We start from the raw sequence: 20,706 nt of genomic DNA, 5'->3' as shown, positions 1-20,706 counted from the left end.
TCCATTTCGGTTTTTTTATTTCTCCTCTGTCTCTGTATGACCTTTTGCTTTCTTCATGGATGATATCCTTTACATCATTCCACAACTCATCTGGTCTTCAATCATTGGTATTCAATGCTTCAAACCTATTCTTAAAATGATTGTGGGGCTGGGAGATTGTACAATAGTAAAAGAATTTTTTTTCTCAAAGAGAAAAGCAAACTGGCAGTGTGGGGGTGGTGTTGAGGCAGGGAGGAAAATGTGCAACAATGAATGAATGGAAAACCAAGTTCTCTATAAACTTTCATTAAAATCTCAACCAAAAAAAGGAAAGAATTATAAAAAATGATCTTGAAATTCAGATGGAATCAATTCAAGATTATATTTATATTTTGGTTCGAATGCCGCCTGTCCCTAGTGAACAGGTTTTAGTAGAGTTATCAGATTTTTTTCCCCCTCACTTTTAAAGGTGTGCACTTTTATTCAACTGATCTCAAATCAGTGTACAGGTAAAGTGCTGCTGCCTCCACATCTCAGCCACCCCAGGGAGACCAAAAGCCTTCATATTTCTAGAGTTGGGGAAAAGGGCAGGGGCCCCAGAAAAGTAAAGCCTCCAATGGCTGACTGTTGAAAACAAAAACTAAAGAGCAAGTACTAAAGTGGTAGATTTTTTTTTTAACAACAACAACAACAACAACAAAAAGCATTAGGTATAATTTACACAAAAGCAATTCTCCCTGCTACCTCTGTCAGTGTGTGAACCCAGATGGGAGACTGGGCTCTTCTGCTTAGGTGAAGGGAGAGGCTTTTGGAAAGGCAGGAGCTTCCTGTAACATCGCCATGTTGCAATTATTTGGGATAACTATTTAAAAGAAAAGAAAGAATAATGTACAATCAAAGTCCTGGGCCACATTGGAGAACTTGGCAGATTCTCGCTCCACACCAACTACTGTCACCTTCACTGTTCCAGTTTTTAAATCCTGAGTCAAGTGCAAAAAAGAAAAAAGTAAATAAACAAAAAAGTAACAAAGCCATGCCAATTCTCATCTCCTTTGGTTTTTTTCTGTGCAAGTTAGGGTTTTGGGTGGTTTTCGTTGTTTTGTTTTGGGTTTTTTTTTTTTCGGATTTTGTTGGTTTTTTATCAAGAAAGGTTGTAACGCAACTGAACAGTCCGCCTAGAAGGATTTGCGGTGGACAATGGAGGGGCCAGACTCGTCATACTCCTGCTTGCTGACCCACACCTGCTGGAAGGTGGACAGGGAGGCCAGGATGGAGCCGCTGATCCACACAGAGTATTTGCGCTCAGGGGAACAATGATCTTGACCTTCATCGTACTGGGGGCCAGCGCTGTGATCTCCTTCTGCATCCTGTCAGGAATGCTTGGGTACATGGTGGTCCTGCCGAACAGCACTGTGTGGTATAGAGGTCTTTGTAGATGTCAACATCACACTTCATGACAGAGTTGAAGGTAATTTTGTGGATGCCACAAGATTCCATGCCCAGGAAGGATGGCTGGAAGAGTGCCTTGGGGCAGCAGAAATGCTCATTGCCTATGGTGATGACTTGTCCATCAGGCAGCTCTTAGCTCTTCTCCAAGAAGGACGAGGAAGCTGTGGTGGCCATTTCCTGCTTGAAGTCCAGGGCAACATAACAGAGTTTCTCCTTGATGTCACGCACAATTTCCCGCTCAGCCAGAGTGGTGAAGCTTAGCCTCGCTCGTTGAGGATCTTCATGAGGTAGTCCGTCAGGTCCCAGCCAGCCAGGTCCAGACGCAGGATGGCCTGGAGGAGGGCGTACCCCTCGTAGACGGGCACAGTGTGGGTGACTCCATCCCCAGAATCCATCATGATGCTGGTGGTCCAGTCATACAGGGACAGCACGGCCTACATGCCAGGGGTGCTAAAAGTCTCGAACATGATCTGGGTCATCTTCTCCTGGTCAGCCTTGGGGTTCAGGGGGGCCTCCATCAGCAGCTTCAGGGGCCACACACAGCTCGAAGGTGTGGTGCCATATCTTCTCCAAGGTGTCCCAGTTGGTGACAATGCCTTTCTTGCTCTTGGCTTTGTCACCCATGTAGGAGTCCTTCTGGCCCATGCCCACCATCGTGCCCTGGTGCTGAGGGCACCCCACGATGGAGGGTAAGACAGCCCAGGGTGGTGTCGTCACTGCAAAGCAGGCCTTGCTCATGCAGGTGCCGTTGTCGACCATGAGTGCAACGATGTCATCATCCATGATGAGCTGGGTTGACGGATGTGAACTGGTGGCGGTGACTGTGCAGAGGGGCCTGGGCTCCCACGCGGACGAGGTCTCCACTGTCGAGTTCTCAGATTAAGACAGACTAGGAAGCAGGATTGGCCAGCCACTACGTAAATAACAGACCTCGGAAAACCCTATGAATAGTGTGGGAACACAGATAGTTGTACTAGTAGTAATAGAGCCCAGACTGGAATTCAGTCAAAATGGGGAAAAACAATGACAAATATTATCAATAATTAGAATATTAAATATGTGTAGCTTGAATGTTGAAAAACTAGAAACTTTGAAAAAGGAAATGGATGCATGAACATAAACAAAAATAGCATTAGTGAGATGAGATGCACTAGCTTTGTCCACTTTGAATCAGATAAGCATATGGTATACTATGAAAAACAGAAGAATGGTGTCACATTCCTAGTAAAAAAGTCAACTTCAAGTTCTACCATGAAATACTATGTTGTGAATGTAAGGAAGATTTGTTAATACAACTATTATTCAAATATACACTCCTACATCTATAGCCAAAGAGGAAGAAATGGAAAATATATTTATTTCTTTCTTTGTTTGTTTATTTCTTTTTTAGAAATGGAATTTTTTTACCAACTCTTGCAGTCTGAAATAGCCTGCGTATTTAATCAAGATACGGTGATAATTGGTGACTGCAAAAGTTGGAAACAGTGAAGAAGGAATTGTAGTTGGAAAATATGGGCTTGAATAGAAAAGAAGCTGGTAATAGAATGATCAAATTTTATATTTTCAATGATTTATTCTTTGAAAAACTTTTTTTAAAAAGACACAAATGGTGACTTGACACATAGACCTCACCTGATGGGCTGCATAGGAATCAGATTAACTACATCTGTGGAAGGAATTGTTGGAGAAGCTCAATATTGGCAGTCAAAACTAGGCCAGAGGAGGACTGTGGGACAGCCTATCAACTACTCATGTGCAAGTTCAAACTGAGGCCAAAGAAAATGAAAATAAGTCCATGAGAACCAAGATATGATATTGAATCTATTCCATCTGAATGTCAAGATCATCTTCAGAATAGGTTTATATAAAAAAGGTGAGGGGAAACACCTTGCTTGCTGAAAGGGAGGAGAACTTGAATCACGGCAGAGGATCAAAGATACCACCTTTAGTATGGTTTGCATCTCAGTATCTATAAGACAAAAATCCTTATCACTGAACTGATAGGCAACATCACTATAGATGGAAAAAAGGTTAAAATTGTCAATTATTTAGTCTTACTTGGGTCTACAATCAGCACCCTTGATATTATCCCTTGAAAGGTTAGGAGATGTATTGCATTAGGCAAGTCTGCGGTCAAACATTTCTCTAAATTGCTGAGGAGCAATAGTGTCAGTTTGAAGACTAAGATATGCCTGGTTGAGGCCTTTTCCATCACTTGCTGTGCTTCTGAGAGTCGGAAAATAAATAAAGATGGCAGAAGAAGAATTGATGCCTTTGAGTTGTGGTGTTGGAGAAGAGTATGAAATATCCCATTGACTGCCAAACAGTTATGTCTTAGAAAAAGTGAGGTCAGAATGCTCTTTGGAAGCAAGGATGGGGAAATTTCTTTTCACGTATTGGTGGGCATGTTGCTAGGACAAGCTATTCCTTGGAGAGGGATTTCGTGCTTGAAAAGGGAGAGGGTTGGTGAAAGAGAGAAAGACCCTGAACCAGGTAGATTGACAGAGGAACTGCAGCAATGGGCTTTAGTGTGTCAGAGATAATGAAGATGGCACAGGACAGGACAGGGTTCAGATTTGTTGTTCCAAGGGTGGCTATGAGTCGTACTCCACTCGACTGCCCCTAAAAATAATGGGAGAGAGCGAGAGGAGTGTAATGGAGTAGCCTGGTGTCATAGTCCGTACAGACTGTATAGCCAATATTGGAATGTGCTGCAAACTCAAGGCCAGGGCCAAGGCTCTCGTGATAGTGTCCATAGGGTATTTTGCTGCTAACTCAAAGAACCCATTTATCTGATGGTTCAAATACACTAATGGCTCTGAGGGGAAAAGGTGGACACTCTCCTACAGCATCAGAAACCAAATGGAGATATAAATATACATATAGTTAAATAGATATGCACACATTTGGATATATATGAATATTTGCTATATATATATATATATAAAACATATACATACATATGTATGTGTGTGTGCACCATATACATTATGCCAGTGATTTAAAGTGTTTCTCTTTGCTCATTAACTACATATATTTTTAGAAATACTTCCTAGGATAAAAAGAATGGGGGTGGGGGGTTTGGTGGTTTTTAATTTGTTTTTAATTTTACACTGTTGTTGCTGTTGTTATATGCTGTCGAGTCGCCTGCGATACATAGCGACCCTATGTAAAAAAAGCCCTAAACCCTGCCTTATCGAGTGCCAATCTCACTGTCTCTGACACACCTACCCCTATTACTCCAGTCACTGAATCAATCCACCTCATTGAGGGTCTTCCTCTACTGCGCTGTCCCTCCATCTTCCAAAGAATGATGTCCCCCTCCAAGGACTGGACCCTCCTTGCAACATGCCCAAAGTATGTCAGACGAAGCTTCAGAATCCTTGCCTCTAAGGAGCAGCCTGGCTTCACCCTCTCCTGGATTTTATTTCTAAATTTCGAATACATTGTTTTAGAGAACAGACTCTTTCAATTTTCCTCACTCCTCTCCCTTCAAATCATACAACCCCATGATTAATCTCCCCTCCTGCTGCACATCCTCATCCCTCTGCTTCCACCCTCTTCTATCCCTCTTGGATCCTTATATTCATTCTATAATAATGGTTTTATACCATTTTACTCCAGTAAGAATGGCAAAGTTTAACAGGGCAGCAAGTAATAAATGTTGGGGAGAATGTGGTGAGAAAGGAACTCTTAAACATTGTTGGTGGGATTGTAGAATGGTACAACCATGTCTGGCACTTTTTCAAAAAGCTGGACATAGAAATTCCATATGACCCAACTATTCCACTACCTATTCCAATATACCCTGAGAATATGAGAACTGAGTCACAACCTGAGATTTGTACACCAATGTTCATAACAGCATTATTCACCATTGCAAGAACATGGAAACAGCCCTAATGTCCAACCACAACGAATGGATTGAGAAATTATGGTACATTCACACCATGGAATACTATGCAGCACACTAGAGCAATGATTTTGTAAATTATTACCTAGCTTGTGCGGTACTGGAGAGTATTATGCTGAGTGAATTAACTCAGTCCCACAAGGATAAATACTGAATAAAAGAATGGTTTTAATGGTACAGTCACAGAGTAAAACAGAAACTGGAAAACCTCTTAAGAACTGGAAGGTGTTATCATAACTGGCTAGGCTTGGGGTCTGGGTGCCTCATTCTTTGAAATAGTTGTTTGATTAACACCGCCTTAAATAGACTCTAGTTTTGTTATCCTCTTTGCCTACATTATTCCTCCTGCTCTGGATTCAATTGCACAAAGGATAGTAATAATGATATTTTGTAAATGTCCTGTTCAAGTCATTGGACCCCAGTAATTAACTATGACAATGGGCCCCTGGGCTCAGACCTTTCAGGCGTCAAGCAAGTCCACACTGGCTTCCCAATCCTAACCACTGACCAGAAACAAACATCATCCTAGACCTTGAGGGCTCAATGACACTTGCAAATATTTTTTTTTTTTAGAGGGCATGTAGTGGTACCACCTTAAGACTACGTTTTCCTTTTCCTGTAACCTCTGGCTACCACTGATTTCCCTAAGCTCCTTCTCTTCCTCTCCCAATTATATATTTTTACTTAATTCCCTACATATGATTTCAAATCCATACAAATGATTCCAAACAACTTATAGACACATTTCAATAATGAAAATGGTTTAAAAAAATTTTTAAAGGGAAACTCTACATGTACCTTCAGAATATTCTTCCATGAAATTGAATAAGAAATAGAATATTTTAATGGGTAATACTGCATTTTTAAAAATGCCTCCCCTCTGGGAGATGTGAAATCATGAATTAGAGTATCTCTTTTAATTTGTTATTGTTGTTGTTGAGGATGTACACAACAAAATATACACCTATACAACAGTCTCTAGGTATACAGTTCAGTGATATTGATCTCATCCTTTAAGTAGTGATACTGTTCTTACCCTCCTTTCCTGAATTGTTCCTCCTCCATCAACATAGCCTCACTGCTCCCTAAGGTGTTTATCTTATCTTTCAAGTTGTTGTGAATTTGACCCCAGATAGATCATTCTTTAAAGAGCTTAATGCTCAAGGTCAGCATATTTTTGCTAGTTAAACAACTGTTTAGTTTTAAGACAATTTGGGGAGATATTTTTGGTGTAGGATTTAAAGACTATCTCAGAGCAACAGTTTCAGGGGTTTTTCTACCTTCTCTTATTCCAAATAGTCTTGAGTCCATCAGAATTTGATAATTTGTAATCTATTTCCCCCTTTTAATCAGGATTATTCTATAGAAGCTTAGACCTAAATATTCAGTAATAATAGTCAGGCACCTTGCAGTCCTTCAAAAGCAGAAATCTTCTCATTGAGGCAATTAGCCACACATTTCATGCCCACTTCCTGTTCCTGAGTTTATCACTGGATTATCCCTACAAGCAACCCTTATCAACCTAGAGAGAGGATGAAAAGCACCCAAGCGCAGAGGACTTTCCTTCATAGGGTCCTTAGGAGTTGCCTGCAACTCCACGGCACTTAACAACAACAACAATCTCAAGAAGCAAGGCAAGCATGAGCTTCCTTGTACTTACAATTTCACCTTCTTCCAACACATCAATGATTCAGCTTCTAGGTATGGCAGACATCTGTTTCTCTCCCAATCAAGCACCTTCTTATGGAATCAAAGGCTCTTTTAAAATGTATGATCCTCAACAGAAATGGAACGCCAGTAAGCTGGGTAAACACAGGCTTGCTCGTGCTTACTCACTAATCTGTGAACCACCCATGTTTATTTTATTTATTTATTGGCTTATCCCACCTGTCTGTATTCCCTTCTAATGTTCTAAGGGAATAGAAGTCAATTGCTATGCCTTTGATGGTGTCTAAACCCCCTGGGTCTTAGTGAAGAAGGTGACCAGGTCCTTAGCCTTCTTGGGTCAATCCTCAGATGCCTCTCACTTCAGTCTCCATGAGATAAAGTAGAGCTGCCTGTTGTTGTTGTTTTGAGCTGTTGCCTCAGCTACAACTCATAGTAACCCTATGAAAAACAGATCTGAACTGTGCCCTGTCCGGCACCATTCTCATGACCTGCCTGAGCCCATTGTTAACAGTTACTGTGTGATTCAATCTCTTTGATGGTCTTTTCTCTCTTTCACTGACCCTCTACCTTTTCCAACATGATGACTTCTTCCAAAAACTGGACCTTCCTGATAACTTGTCCAATGTATGTGAGGTGAAGTCTCACCACCCTTGCCTCTAAGGAGCACCCTGATTGTAATTCTTCCAAAGCATATTCGTTTGTTCTGTTGACAGTCCATCAGATACTCAGCACCCTTCTCCAACACCACAATTCAAAGTTAGCAGTTCATTTTCTGTTATCCTTATTCATTGTCCAATTTTCATAGGAAGCCCGGGGACTTATTCATTGTGCAACTTGTATAGGAAGCAACTGAAAATACCTTAACTGGGATCACGCACATCTTTGTCTTTAAGCTGACGTTGTTGCTCTTAGAGGCTTTGGAGAGGCCCTTGTAATTGTGGCAAAACCGACATGTCTTACCTGCTGAGCCAGATGAAGCCAAGTATAAGGCCTTCCTCCTTCTTGACCTCAGTTTCTTGACTAGAAAATGAAGGGACTTGATTAGATAAATCCTACATTCCAGTCCTCTCCACAGCACCTTGTTTTCAAACATTTTTCCTCTTGAGATCTTCTCTTTGCATTTCATAACCTGCATTCCCTACCAATGATAAAAGAGTGCAAAGTTCATCCTTTAGATACCCTAACAAAAGAGCTCTTCAGAGTTCCTTCCTGACCTTGTCAAAGACTTTAAAGCTGGATGAGTGACAGAAATTCTTTGCTTGAATGTCTGCATATTAGAAGCAAAGAGAGCTGTCCCAGAGAATAAGGGGCAGGAAGAAAGTGGGCTGAGGGAACGGGCTGTGGAACTGGATGGAGTTCTAAGTCCTGCTGTTCCATTGCTGGCCAAGTGCTCTGAGCAAGTCACTCAGCCTCTCTGAACCTCAATTTCCTCATCCCTAAAAATAGGGAAATAGTAACACCTAGGTCCCAAGGTGATAAGATCTAAAGGAAATCATTAATTTAAAGGAACAACCAGAATGCTCCTGTGAAGCAAGAATGACTTACTTTGAGTACATTAGAAAGCTCTCTTCTCCCTCTCTCTCTCTCTCTCGCTCCCTCTCTCTCTCTCTGTGTCCAACATGTATCTGCCTGCCTGCCTGCCTGTGTCTGTCTGTCTATCTCTGTCTCTCTCTGTTTCTGTGTCTCTCTCTCTCTCTCTCTCTCTGTGTGTGTGTGTGCGTGTGTGTGTGTTCAACATTTATCTGCTCGCCTGTCTGTCTGTCTCTCTCTCTCTCTGTTTCTGTTTCTCTCTCTCTCCTTTCTCTCTCTCTCTCCTCTCTCTCTCCCCTCTCCTCTCTCTCCTTTCTCCTCTCTCCTTTCTCTCTCTCTCCTCTCTCTTCTCTTCTCTTCTCTTCTCTTCTCTTCTCTTCTCTTCTCTTCTCTTCTCTTCTCTTCTCTTCTCTTCTCTTCTCCTCTCTCTCTCCCCTCTCTGTTCTCTCTCTCACTCTTGCTCTATCTCTATCTCTATCTCTATCTCTATCTCTATCATCTCTATTCATTTCCATTAAGTCAGAGCCCACCATAGCTGACCCTCCATTGGGTTTCTGAAGCTGTAAATTGCACTGGAGGAGACTGCCCTTCTTTCGCCTAAGGAACTGCTACAAAAGGGCATATGTCAGCAAAAAGCGGGGAGCCCTCAATGAAATGGACTAACACCAAGGCTGCAACAGTGAGCACAAACACAGCCATAATGAAGATGGAACATGATTGGGCAACTTTTCCTTCTGCTGGACACGAGGTCACCGTGTGTCAGAGCTGGCTTGACAGCAACTAACAGCAGCAGCAACAGAAGGTGCCAAGCAAACATTAACCGTGGAATTTGCACAACTCTTCACTCAGAACAGAACTGATCTTCTTAAAAGCAGGATGCTTTCATTAATGACTTTCTCCCAAACCCTGGATTTAAATTGTTTGTTGAGTTTTAACCCAAAATAAAAGAGAGAATGGTAGGGATAGAGCACACTAAAATGACAGCCAACATTGCCTGGCTCCACCCAGATGGCAAGGAACAGAGGATCCGGGGAGACAGAGTCCCCAGTGTCAAAGCTGCGGCTTAAACCTGGAGCCCTGAAGCCCTGTTGTTATCCCCCACCCCCACCCCAACCCCGCCCTTCTCATCCCTTCTCCTTTCAGTCAAACACTTCAAAGAGATGCCCAGAGAGGGGAATTGTGAATACTCTGCTGAATCGTTTTCATGAGTGGAAACCAAAGAATGTTTTTTTTTGAGACTGCGTCTGCTCATCCAAACCAATTTTACTAGTTGGTGGGGGCTTGAGCTCAAAGACGGTCTCCGTGGCTGATGAAATTCAGATGTGAGGCTGCACCAGCAGCAGGGAAATGAATGGACCCTGAACTGGCTGGGTAAGGCCTGGTAGCAGGAGGGCAAGGACCAGGGGGAGAGGGAGGCATCTGGAGAAGGCACACTCAGACGACAAACAGGAGAAAGGCTGAGACAGAGGAGAGGAGAGGGGACAAAGTCCAAGAAAGCATTTTCCTTTTTCCTCTTTAAAGAAAGAGACAACAAACACTCCAACTGTTTGAACTGTGGGGAAATTTTCTTCTACCGAAGGCATTATTAGGACAAGAGATAAGGAAACGAGGGAGATAGGAAATAATTATTTTGTATCTGTCTTTATAAATGAAAATGAAGGGCATTAACTTAAATAGGATTTAGATTTTTCAGGGACAGAAGGGAATGAATTAGGAAATACTCTGATAACGTAGGAAATGTTTATGAAAAGGTCAAGGCGGGGGCTTCTTGAAACTGACAAGGCGTCATGGGCCAGATAAAACTGTAAGCTAGGAAGGAGTGGGGAGAAGGCCAGGGCTGCCTGGCCTGGCAGGCACCACATGCGTGAGATAACTCAGCTCCGGACAGAAGGATCAATGAGAGGGGGGACTGAACCTTTGGCCCCACTTGGGAGTCAGTGACCTGACTCCACAGGTGCAAGTCAGACAGCTGCGCTGTGCTGGGAGCAGAAGGGACAAGAACAGGAGAGGCAGCCTGGGCTGGATCTGTCCCTGTCGCCTCCTCCATCCAGCTTGTTGGAGGTAACAGCAGATCTCTGAGAAACTGCGTGGGAAGAGAGGAAGGGAGCCACATCCGTGAGAATGTCATAGTCGACAGGAACCCCCACACTCCTCAGAGGTTGACCACTCCATACGGCTTGAAGGCCAGCCTTGCAATCTTCATTTTCACATCTTTGTCCTCTGGGTGAACACACAGCCCAGCCACATTGAACAATCTCCAGCATTTCTGCCGTTTTCCAAGAGAGAAAGCCTTCAAATAGCAGTTGAGAGTGCAGGCTCTGGCATCCGAAATCCAAATTTTGATTGGATTTCTTTCTCGCTATGAGAGCTCTATTGTTGTAATCTGCTGTCCGCCCCACTCACAGTGACTCCATGCACAATGGAAAGAAACACTGCCCGGCCTTACACCATCCTCACGATTAGATGTAATGCAGGTATAATGCATAGGGGTGTCTTTGGCTGATTTTTAAAAGGAGATCACTGGGCATTTCTTCCTCATTTGTCTTAGACTGGAAACTTCACTGCAACCTGTTCAACCTCAAAGCAGCCTGCATGTCTCCATGACAGGTGGGTGGTGGCTGCTTTTGAGCTGCATTGGCTGAGAATGGAGTCTAAGTCTCCTACCTGAAAGGCAAGAATTATCTCACTCAAGCACTATGCCTCCTGAGTGAGCTCAGAGACCTTCCTGAACTGACCCAGCACATGGCTTTCTGAGCTGTAAAACAGAAATGCAGTGATCATACCATTCACATGTGATAATTGGAGGGATTAAGTGAGATAATCTGCAAAAGTCTTAGAAGAGTACATACATTAAATAATAAAATTTATTTTTTACAAAACAACTACTAAAGCTATCCTGATGGCCTAGTGGCAAGTGCTGCAATCCTGAAAGCACGTGGTTCAAGTCCACCAGCCGCTCTGCGGGAGAAGGATGGACAATTAATTTCCTCCCCGTGTGGTTAACTGCCTCTGAAAACCCACCAGAGGGTCAGCTATGGGTCGATTCCAGCTCCATGATATACAACAACAACATACTCTTTTATTTTCAAAACCAAGTAAATCCTTCTTCATATTTAAGCTTAGGCCCTTCTGCTGAAATTTTTCTTTTTCAGATACAATTAAGCAAGTCTATTTTATAAGGCGTTTCTTAAGATCCTTTCTGTTTTTACTTTTTCTTGTGACTGGAGTGAAAGTTGACAAAGCAAATGAGTTTTCCACTCACTAATTCATACCCACCGTATTAATGGCACTAATTACAATACCAATGATGTAACTGCACTTTTCCAACTTCCTCACTGTGAGTCTCAGCTCCATCCTTTCTTCTTTCCTCTTCCTCCTGCCTTCTGAGCTTTCTCCCAGGAAAATGCTGCCCTTTTGATCATGGGTGGTTAATTGTTCTGAGGAATTACTAGCTTCCTGGTGGTTTTATTCACCTTATGCACCTGACTGTTCTTTGGCTGGAAGGTGAGTCACATGGGTGCTTTAAATTTCAGGCTCAAAGGGTGGTTAAAACTAGAGTCCTCATAAGATCAACCAGTCAGGCTGTTTTTATGATTCTGAGTTTTGTTCACATTTTTCTCTCCATCTGTCTAAGACTTGCCACTCTGGCGCCTTTAGTGCAATTTGGGGCAATAACAATTGAAAAGGGAGCTTTGTGATGTAATCCATAGTGTGTTCCTCTGCTCGCCCAAGGGAAATGCCTCTGTGGCAGTTCGAATCTACCAGAGACTGCAGGAGAAAGATGGGCAATCTCCTCCTGTACACGTCAGTTCCACCTCGATGGCAATGAGTTGAGTTTGAATTGGAAAAAAGTTCCTGGTGATTAGCACACTCAGCACTAAACCAGAATATTGGGTAACTGAGTCCATTCAGAGGTGCTCTGATTGAAAGAGTCAGCAATCTCCACCTGAAAAGTCAGCCATTGAAAGCCCTACCTTGATCCAGTTCTCCCCTGACCCATTTGGTGTCACCATGAATCAGAACCAACTTGATGGTAACTGGCTGTGATGGTTGGAGAAAGAATAGCTGGTCACATTCACATTTGACTTTCCTACCTTGGACTTGGGGCTCTGTCACAGAAAAACCCTTCTTCAACTCTCTCCTATCCAGTCATTCCAGCTCATCACCTTCCACACCTCAGGTAAGGCTGGAAGCCTCCAGTGCCTGCAGCCTGGCTGTGCTAAAGTGACTCACAGGAGCCACAATCTGTGAGCCATTCCCCTCACCTAGTCTCCTGGGACCTCGTAACAACATAGACATTGCTGCAGTCTCCACTTCCTCTGTGGATACAGTAAGTAAACCAGGATGCTTTCCAGGAGGAGAACGCAACAAAAGCACCCCTCTGCAGGTGTCTGAGCTTACTGTTTCCCTGCGGAAATCTGGGGGCTGATTCTTTGGACGCACTGAAAGCTCTCTGCTGACAGAATCAGATAATCAGCTAATACCGAACCCCTGAGCCGGGCACGGATACATAACAATGTCATCAGGCCTGCCTTCTAAGAGCCTTAGCCAGCTTACCGCCTCTTTGAGTGTGTCTGCCCCTGGGTAATTATTCCAAACACATGCCCATTGTGGAGGGCTCAGTGTTGTGTCATTGCAATCCTCTAGTCAGTCTCTCATTGGCTTCATGAAAGGGTTCACACTTCTTGTCTCCATTTAGCTTTCCTGAAGTCCTTCATGTGCTGGTGGACTTTTACTCCTGCTGAAGGGGAACCTCACTGAACAAGCCCCAGAGAAAATGAGCTCTGTGAAGAGATTGGTCCTTGACTGAGCAGAAGCAGGAGCCAAGGGTCAGGGTCTCAAGTGCCTCTGTTCAGGAATCCCAGGCCCGCAGCCAAGGCTTCCAGTCAGCCTGTCAACAGTTACTGGCTCAGTAACTGTCCACTGGCTCAGGTCGATGAAGAACAGGTGCAGATGGAGTGGCTGAGAGGCCCCGGACACCATTCAGAGTCCAGGAGTGTTCTGGGAGCAGAAAATATTTGATACACTAGTAAATCAATGTTTGTGTCTGTGTGCAGAGCTCAGAGAGTAAACTGAACTGCTTTTCATTGTAGAATGTACACTGGCATCATGGTAGGATGCTTAGGAAGGTGGGGATCATAATCACAGGGAGGTAAAATAATAATAATAGTAACAATGCACATAGACATGTAACTGCCATCAAATGGATTCTGACACATTGTATAGAGGAAAATGCTGCTCAGTCCTGTGTGGTGCTCATGGTTTTCTTCAAGTCGGAGCCTCTCATTGCATTATTGTGCCAGTCCATCCCACTGAGGGTCTCCCCTGCCTACATGGCCCTCCAGGTCACCAAACATGATGTCCTCTGTCAGGGACTGACCCTCCTGATGACATATATGAAGCACACAACTCAGACAGTATTCTGCCATGCTTCATAAGGGATTTGGTAACCAGGTCTTTCTTCCTAGTCTTAGTCTGGAGGCTCCACTGAAACTTGAAGTACCAGTGGTATAGCCTCTAGCCTCAAAGCGACGCCGAGGCTTCCACAGCATGCCAACATAATAATTATTTATTATAATGGTTAAAAATTTAGGCTTTGGAGGTGGGACTGAATTAGAACCTCCATTTACAAAGTACAATTCCTTAAAACTTCTGATCTACCACACTCTCCTAATCTGTGAAAAAGGGGGGTGATAATAAGATAGACTGACACAGATATTGTTGTGAGAATTAAATGAGTGAATGCATATAACATAAAGGCCAGAACTTAGTAAATGCCTGGTGCATTCTGCTGTTGTTGTAAGAGGCCATCTAGTCAAATCTAATTCATAGTAACTCTATGTTCAACAGCATGAAACCTGCTCAATCCTATGCCTCCTCCCAGTCTCTGCACTGTTGCTGTCACTTGGTTAATTCATCCTGTTGAGGCTCTCTTTCTTCGCTGACCCTCCACTTTCCCAAGTTGAATGTCCTTTTACAAGGACTCGCCCCTACTGACAACATGCCCAAAGCATACACTTCAGGCTCTCTTCATTTTCTATTAATGCCAGCCACTACAGATTACAAAGCATTTTTATATACAGCATCTAATTCAATCCTCACAAAACCCCTGTAAGGTGGTGGGTGTGACCCAAGAGCTTTAGAAATGGAACACTGAAGCTCTATGGAATATAATGACCTGCCCAAGGTCAATAATTCATATTTGAAAACAATCCAGTAGAAGCCTATAGCTTGTTTAGGATTTTTGAACATTTGGTTCAGCTATCGAATGCTAAACACCAAAGGAGAATCATTACCCACTGCCCAAAGCATGATTACGGTTTCATTCTCACCCGGCCTGCAGCTGTCCGTACACCAGACCAGGGTCCTATCTGGGCCATTTGCAGGGTTGAGGATAGACCAATGTCATACCACACAATATTTCAAAGCAACTAGGATTCAGGACTCTGCTGTAGTTCAGTGGAGACTGGAGAGGAAGGGGTGACAGTGTCACACATGAATAATGCATAGAGGGTGCTCGGCTTCAGCTTCAGCAAGACCCAAATCCTTATTTCATCTTTGATTTTCCCTTCTAGCTGTGCCATTCCCTACTGCCACGCATCCTAGGGACTTCTTCTAGAGCTGTATGGCTACCCATTAAATTGGCTGTGCTTGATAGTGAATAGAAGGGGGGTGGGGGCAGTGAGGGGGGGAAAAAAGATAAGTCGAGGGGAGGAGATTAGGGAAGATGAAAGAGGGAGATGAGAGAAGGAAGATCTTTCACTGAACTACTCTTACACAGACTGCCATGGACCCCGAGAACTTGGGGAGGTTTTGTTCTGGGAGGACTTTCCTGGTCTTCTCACTGTGTGGCTGTCACAGACTGCACTCTTTTCCCCAAAAAAGCTCCAGCCCTTGAGGGCAGAGGGGAAGGCTCCAAGGGGTGACGGCCTTCTAACAGCATTGTTTACAGGGGAATGAGGTGAGGAACGCTGATCTTCCAACACAGGACGAAAGGCTGATCTGAGCCCCTGGCTTGGAATGACTCAAAGTCCAGGGAGAAGCAGTGCACAGACAGCCGCGCAACTTCTGGGACTGTCCCAGCTGGGGATCTGAAGACAAATGGGAGCCACAACTCTGACTTCTTTGGTTTAGCAACAGGGCACATTCCCAATGCCACCCTCACCACCACCTGGGTTGTTAAGAATCCCTTCTTGACCTGGGAAAGGTCAGAGATCTCTGTGGGGTCAGAAGGTCAGAGTCTACAGCTGGCTTCAATGAGAATTGAAAAACACTAAATTCGAGCATCCCCCCTTTGCAAGGATCTTTCTTTGAAGAGGGTGCTCTCAGCCCAAACCCAGAAAAGCTGCTTTGACAATAGCTAGAGCTACCTCCAATGGTCCCCTTCTTAAACATTAGTAAGTAATTGGACTCACCTCAGCCAAATCAAACCAGTTGCAACCAAGTTGATTCCAACTCTTGGAGTAGACTTGTGTTCCATAAGGTCTGCATGGCTGGGACCTTTTGGGAACAAATTGCCAGCCTTTTTTTCTGAGGTGGACTTAAATGCCCTCCAACCTTTCAGTTGGCAATCAAACGCTTAACCAAAATCCCTATAAATTAACTATGCTAGCATTTACTGTCCATACCTTTGGAGTCTCTGGACAGTCAGTTAAGCTGTTATAGCCAATCTTAATGAGATGCAGTGATATTCTATCAATTCTATGAGCTATAGACTGAGCCCATGGAGGAAACCTGCTCAACCCCCAAAATGATCAGCCTTGTCAAAATATAATCATTTTGTTCCTTATTATAAATGAAAAGAAGATACGATTTAAGTGCCATCCTCTGGGTGTGTGAGCTGGATTCTTATAAATCAATCATCCAAAATAAACTCTTTGGCGTGATTTCACTACAAATATGCTGGAAACAATTTCTTTAAACAAAGCATCAAAGTATTACTGTATCTTTCCAACATCAAAATGGCTTTAGACATGCATTATTGGGTTGCTGGGGTGTTCTTTGCTTAAAATGTGCTATTTATGGCTTGGCGCCTGACAGGTAAAGCCAGTGCTGCCACAGTGCTAGAAAACTCCTACTCACTTCATGCCAGGGCCCCACAGTGAAGGTGGGGACGGGGAGGAGATACCCTGTCAGAAGTCTGAAGGCCAGACCTCTAAGGGATGAAGTCCCTTGCTGCTGCGGAAGTGACACTTGGCAGCCCCACAGCAACTGTTGTATTAAAGCATGGAGCACTCACTGAGCTATGACGTGCTTGGATTTGAGTCCTGGGAGTCTGATACTTGCTAGCCATGAGATTTGAGGAGATTATGTATTTCTTTCTCTCCTTAAGATTTCTGTTTTAAAAGGTGTACTCAATTCACAGGGTAATTGTAAGAATCTCACAAAGGTTAAGTGTGCCATATCATCTCAAACACATTGCTGTAGAGTCAGAGCAAATTCACAGGATTTCTGAGGCTTTAAATTTCATGGGAGGAGATTGGCTATCTTTCTCCCCTCTGGTGGATTCGAACTGCACTTGGGATAGCAGTGCAACTCCCTACACAGTAGGCTACCAGAGTAGCATGTGGTAGCATCATGTAAGTGTTGCTATTGCTGGTTGTTATTCTTAGACACTCAAGAAATATCCTGCCCCAGGGAAATACTAGGGAGCAAAGTTGGGCTTCTGTTCCTCCAGACACAGAAATCTGCCTAAACTTGAACTAGGCTTATGACGATGATGGTAGCTCAGAGCCATAGTTTGCACACTTAACCTTTCTCTGCAATGACTGAACCATCAGTCAGAGAAGGAAGACAGCACACGGAAGAAGGTGATGCATGCAGAAAGCTTCCTCTGAGTACACTTTGTCCATCTGCGCCTGTGGCTTCAATCCTTCCATCTCTCTCGTTCACCTGGGCAGCCACTTCCCTGCCACCATTCCTCAGCGCTACAATCTGTCCACGTTTTAACAACCTTGCACCTCAGTCGAGATAGAGTCTGAAAAGTTTAATATCCTGTCAAATGAGAGAGCCAATAAAACTTGACGTTATTAATATGATGTCAAGGGGGGTCCCCCCTCCCACAACTGCTTAGGGGGAAAAACCCCATTGTGTCCCATTAAGTATAGCTCCTTGCACAGAGAAATATGAAATGACGTCTCAATGACTACCGGCTGGAACCATTCGTTTCTCTTCATGAGCGTTGATGCCGTCAATTCTGAGAGGCCGGTTGAGAACCTTTTATGAAGCTGCGAGAGGAGCATGTGCAATCAGAAAAAGCTTTTAGGTTTCCCTGGGATCCTGCTTTCAGTGGGGCTGGGTATGGAAATGGGGATATGAATTATTAAAAGACTTAAATACAATTGGCCAAATGAGCATGGGCTTTCATACCCTCTCTGTCCATTAATACCCAAAGGGCTGCAGAAGCTTCCAAGGACAATTTAGTGTGGACTGTTAAAACCTGACTAGAGCCCCCAAAAGGAGGAAAAAAATAATGGATCCTTCTCTGGTCCTGCTGCCTACTTGTCCCAGCCTTCAGTGGCTCTGTGAAGGATGCAAGAGCTGTTGGCACTGCTCATTCTACTGTTTCCACTCCCGAGAGGGAGAGGCATGTGGGTGCTGACAGGGTCCCCACCCAGGCTCATACTGGGCTCTGCTTCCCTTGGACCCCCGCCCACGGCTGCTTCCCAGTACTTGACTTCCCATGTCGGATCCCCTTCCCAGAAAGAGGTCTGGACTGAAAAATAAGCTGGCGTGGCTCAAGTCATCAGGATTGGGAGCCCCCTCACACAAGTGGTGGCTTTTCAGGAACGTGCAGCTGCGGTAACTGAAAAGAAGGCTCCAGAGGCTTCTCGCTGTGGGATGCTCCTTGCTGTTCTGAACCCGGTCACCTTCTCAGGGAATGTTTTCATTCTGAGGAACCCAGGAAGCAGCAGAAAGAGGCAGCTCAAGGCTGCTGCTTGTTTACATAAGGCTGGAGTATTTATTGTAGTGCCTGTGTTCCCTTCAGGAGATCAAAAGAAAGACACAGTCCTTATTTAGACTCTTCTGATGTTCCAACCCACATATTTCCCTGTGCCCTTTGCCCTCACCCATCTCATACCATCTGGAGGGTGACTGACCCCTGAGACCAGCAAATGGTGGACAACTGGATCTCAAATTTCACACAGCACATGGGAGAACCCTGGGTGGGATGCTCAAGAGATGGCCCCTCCTGGCACCGTTTTGTACTCCCAGCCTGATGCAGAGGTCTCAATACTATGAGACTGAGGAAAATCTCTTATCTATGAATTCTCCTCTTCTCCTTGGAAGCTCAAGATTGGGAAAGACAGCCCAAGATAAAGGAGGTTGACTAGCCGTTTTGTCTCTTGCAGATAGAGCAAAGACAGCCAGCGGATCATCTCTGTCCCCTTGATCTCAGGACAAGAGGCAGGAAGATCATTATTGTTGTGAAAGGTACTTAGGCCAGATGCTATAAAGAATGGCCCAACTAAAAGACGGCAGCCTTAATGAAGCTTGAACCCCTCTCTAGTCTCTTTGCGCACTCATCATTAGGGATAGTTCCTAATTAGGACCTTTCTTTCTGGTCACACTCAAAACACATTGTATTTTGTGCTAGAATGGTGTTCCATAGGGTTTTCACAGTAGCACAGTGGTTTAAGGCCTCCACTGTCAACTAAAAGGATGGTGGTTTGAGACCACCAATTGCTCCTGTGGGGGAAAGGTGAGCACTCTGTTTCCAAAAAGACTTAACAGCCTTGAAAGACCTGTGGTGTTACAATGATCAGAGTAGACTTGATGACAATGTTCTTTTGCTATTACTTGCTTATTTGTATTTTATTTTTTGGAAGTGGATCACCAGACCTTTCTTTCAAGGCCTTCTTAGTGGATCCCAACCATTACCCTTTCATCCCATCACCACACAATTAACCATCTGTGCCTCCCAGGGACTCCTGAGACAAAACCCAGGAGATTCAAACCATGGAGTTGGAGCTCTAAGGTATTAACTCTAAGAGGACAGCAAAGCGTTAAGCGAGCCTTGAATAGGGAATGAAATACCAACAGATCTGCAGGCCTGGCTTACTTCGGCGTCAGCGCTGTATTATAGAAAGGATAAGAGTCTAGGAAAAAGAGACTCATGCCATCCAGATTGTTCAGAAGCAAACTCAACTCTGACCTCAGCTTTGATTTCGACTGAGGTAAATGGGAGAAGAACACCTGCCTGGACTCAACTCACAACTGCTGTTATGGTCAAGTGAGGTAGTAGTCACAAACATCTTGGGGGAAAAATACAAATTGCTTGAAAAAAAGATAGAGAATTACCACTTTCTCAATCCTCTTTATCCCTAACCACTACTGCTCAAGGGTGAGACTGAGAGTGTCCGTGACGGCTAGGACGTGGAACCTACTGATATTTAAGATCCCTTCTGGCTCTGAGAGTCTCTGGATATCTTCTCATCTTCCCCCCTATAGGTTTCACTTAAAGCACTCTTAATCTAAAGCAGGGAAAGGCAGCAGAGTATGTGAGCTGGCAATTCTCACTATGCTTAGAAGGAAAATTGACATCAGGTCACATAGCTATTAAGTAATGAATTCAGGTTCACATCTGAAACTAAGCTTTAGCCACTAACAGGTATTGTCTTTCATAACAAGTCATCCTGTCACAGTCCCCCTATGAGTTGGGGGAAGCTATCCCATTAATAAGGGCAAAAAGGTAGGGTTCAGCATTGGTGTGGGGTTGTCATCAGCACCCCCAGATGCCTATTATGGGGGATCTATAAAATCTGGGATTCTTAGAAAGCAGGAAGGTTGTCCTTTCCCAGCTGGGGGAGTCCAGGGTCATCCTTGGACCCAACAATTGGGGCTTCTCTCCAAAGAGAGTTGAGGGAAATGATTTCTCACTCCCTCTTGCTGCAGCTCAACCTTCCTTCACCTTCCAGCTTTAATGTCTTAATCAAGTGGCAGATGAGAGGAACTGATCCATGCAAAGGACAGAAGGTTCAACAAGGCGCATGGAACCCACTGCCACTGTCATCCCCCGCCCCAGAGTCACTGCCCCCACCAAAGAGAAAGACAGGGGAGACGGAAAAAGAAAGAGAAAAAGGCGAGGGAGATTTTGTACCCTTAAGCCTCCACTGCCGCAGTTCAAAAGACCAATCTTTACTGAAAATAAATTTAAAGGAGAATTT

General features: G+C 44.2%; 1 pseudogene; it reads right to left on the bottom strand.

Annotated features, from left to right (window-relative positions):
- Nucleotides 1-1,154: 1,154 nt before the first annotated feature.
- On the bottom strand, nt 1,155-2,211 carry LOC102848696 (annotated as a pseudogene).
- Between the last annotated feature and the right edge of the window lie 18,495 nt (nt 2,212-20,706).

The sequence above is a fragment of the Elephantulus edwardii genome, unplaced genomic scaffold (assembly GCF_000299155.1).
Source record: "Elephantulus edwardii isolate Elephantulus edwardi_28Jun2011 unplaced genomic scaffold, EleEdw1.0 scaffold00093, whole genome shotgun sequence".
Classification (NCBI taxonomy): domain Eukaryota; kingdom Metazoa; phylum Chordata; class Mammalia; order Macroscelidea; family Macroscelididae; genus Elephantulus; species Elephantulus edwardii.
Note: the sequence above shows the minus strand (reverse complement) of the source record. Positions and strands in the feature narration are given on the sequence as shown.